This window comes from Heterodontus francisci, unplaced genomic scaffold (genome assembly GCF_036365525.1).
Source record: "Heterodontus francisci isolate sHetFra1 unplaced genomic scaffold, sHetFra1.hap1 HAP1_SCAFFOLD_96_1, whole genome shotgun sequence".
Classification (NCBI taxonomy): Eukaryota; Metazoa; Chordata; class Chondrichthyes; order Heterodontiformes; family Heterodontidae; genus Heterodontus; species Heterodontus francisci.
In genome coordinates, this window is record NW_027141894.1 from 705,218 (window position 1) to 708,110 (window position 2,893).

A 2,893-nucleotide genomic window follows, 5' to 3' on the forward strand; every position below is an offset into this window, starting at 1 on the left:
AGTGGAGTCGGTCGATGTAACAGGTGCCTCTGTGCACAGTGTGAGCCTTTCTCAATGTGGAGTCAGTCTATGTGACAGGTGCCCCAGTCTACAGTATGAGCCTCTCTCAATGTGGAGTCGGTCGATGCAACAGGTGCCCCTGTGTACAGTATGAGCCTCTCTCAATGTGGAGTCGGTCTATGTAACAGGTGCCCCTGTGTACAGTGTGCACCTCTCTCAATGTGGAGTCGGTCTATGTAACAGGTGCCCCTTTGTACAGTTTGAGCCACTCTCAATGTGGAGTCAGTCTATGTAACAGGTGCCCCTGTGTACAGTATGAGCCTCTCTCAATGTGGAGTCGGCCTTTGTAACAGGTGCCCTGTGAACAGTATGAGTCTCTCTCAACGTGGAGTCGGGCTATGTAACAGGTGCCTCTGTGTACAGTATGAGCATCCCTCAATGTGGAGTCGGTCTATGTAACAGGTGCCTCTTTGCACAGAATGAGCCTCTCTCAATATGGAGTCGGTCTATGTAGCAGGTGCCCCTGTGTACAGTATGAGCCTCTCTCAATGTGGAGTCGGTCTATGTAACAGGTGCCCCTGTGGACAGTATGAGCATCCCTCAATGTGGAGTCGGTCTATGAAACAGGTGTCGCTGTGTTCAGTATGAGCCTCTCTCAATGTGGAGTCGGTCTATGTAACAGGTGCCCCTGTGGACAGTATGAGCATCCCTCAATGTGGAGTCGGTCTATGAAACAGGTGTCGCTGTGTGCAGTAGGAGCCTCTCTCAATGTGGAGTCAGCCTTTGTAACAGGTGCCACTTTGTACAGTATGAGCCTCTCTCAATGTGCAGTCAGCCTTTGTAACAGGTGCCCCTGTGTACAGTATGAGCCTCTGTCAATGTGGAGTCGGTCTGTGTAACATGTGCCCCTGTGTACAGTATGAGCTTCTCTCAATGTGGAGTCGGTCTATGTAACAGGTGCCCCTGTGTGCAGTGTGAGCCTCTCTCAATGTGGAGTCGGTCTATGTAACAGGTGCACCTGTGCAGTATAAGCCTCTCTCAATGTGGAGTCGGTCAATGTAACAGGTGCCCCTGTGTACAGGAGGAGCCTCTCTCAATGTGGAGTCATGCTGTGTCACATGTGCCCCTGTGTACAGTTTGAGCCTCTCTCAATGTGGAGTTGTTCTATGTAACAAGTGCCCCTATGTACAGTATGAGCCTCTCAATGTGGGGTCGGTCTATGCAACAGGTGCCCCTGTGTAGAGTCTAAGAATCTCTCAATGTGGAGTCAGTCTATGTAACAGGTGCCCTTGTATTCAGTTTGAGCCTCTCTCAATGTGGAGTCAGCCTTTGTAACAGGTGCCCTTGTATTCAGTTTGAGCCTCTCTCAATGTGGAGGCGGTCTAAGTAACAGGTGCCCCTATGGACAATATGAGCCTCTCTCAATGTGGAGTCGGTCTATGTAACAGGTGTCACTGTGTACAGTATGAGCCTCTCTCAATGTGGAGTCAGCCTTTGTAACAGGTGCCACTTTGTACAGTATAAGAATCTCTCAATGTGGAGTCAGCCTTTGTCACAGGTGCCCCTGTGCACAGTATGAGCCTCTCTCAATGTGGAGTCAGCCTTTGTAACAGGTGCCCTTGTATTCAGTTTGAGCCTCTCTCAATGTGGAGGCGGTCTAAGTAACAGGTGCCCCTATGGACAATATGAGCCTCTCTCAATGTGGAGTCGGTCTATGTAACAGGTGTCACTGTGTACAGTATGAGCCTCTCTCAATGTGGAGTCAGCCTTTGTAACAGGTGCCACTTTGTACAGTATAAGAATCTCTCAATGTGGAGTCAGCCTTTGTCACAGGTGCCCCTGTGTACAGTATGAGCCTCTGTCAATGTGGAGTTGGTCTGTGTAACATGTGCCCCTCTGTACAGTATGAGCTACTCTCAATGTGGAGTCGGTCTATGGAACAGGTGCCCCTTTGTACAGTATGACCCTCTCTCAATGTGCAGTCGGTCTATGTAACAGGTGCCCCTGTGTATAGTATGAGCCTCTCTCAATGTGGAGACAGACTTTGTAACAGGTGTCTCTGTGTACAGTATGTGCCTCCCTCAATATGGAGTCGGTCTATGTAACAGGTGCCCCTGTGTACTGTATGAGCCTCTCTCAATGTGGAGTCGGTCCATGTAACAGGTGCCCCTGTGTACAGTATGAGCCACTCTCAATGTGGAGTCAGTCTATGTAACAGGTGCCCCTGTGTACAGTATGAGCCTCTCTCAATGTGGAGTCGGCCTTTGTAACAGGTGCCCTGTGAACAGTATGAGTCTCTCTCAATGTGGAGTTGGCCGATGTAACAGCTGCTCCAGTGCACAGTGTGAGCCTCTCTCAATGTGGAGTCGGTCTATGAAACAGGTGCCCCTGTGTACAGTATGAGCCTCTCTCAATGTGGAGTCGGTCTGTGTAACAGGTGCCCCTGTGTACAGTATGAGCATCCCTCAATGTGGAGTCGGTCGATGTAACAGGTGTCGCTGTGTACAGTATGAGCCTCTCTCAATGTGGAGTCAGTCTATGTAACAGGTGCCCCTGTGTACAGTGTGAGCCACTCTCAATGTGGACTCTGTCTACGTAACAGATGCACCTGTGTACAGTATGAGTCTCTCAATGTGGAGTCAGTCGATGTAACAGGTGCACCTGTGCAGTATAAGCCTCTCTCAATGTGGAGTCGGTCAAAGTAACAGGTGCCCCTGTGTACAGGAGGAGCCTCTCTCACTGTGGAGTCAGTCTATGTAACAGGTGCCCCTTTGTACAGTATGACCCTCTCTCAATGTGCAGTCGGTCTATGCAACTGGTGTCCCTGTGCATAGTATGAGCCTCTCTCAAAGTGGAGACAGCCTTTGTAACAGGTGCCTCTGTGTACAGTATG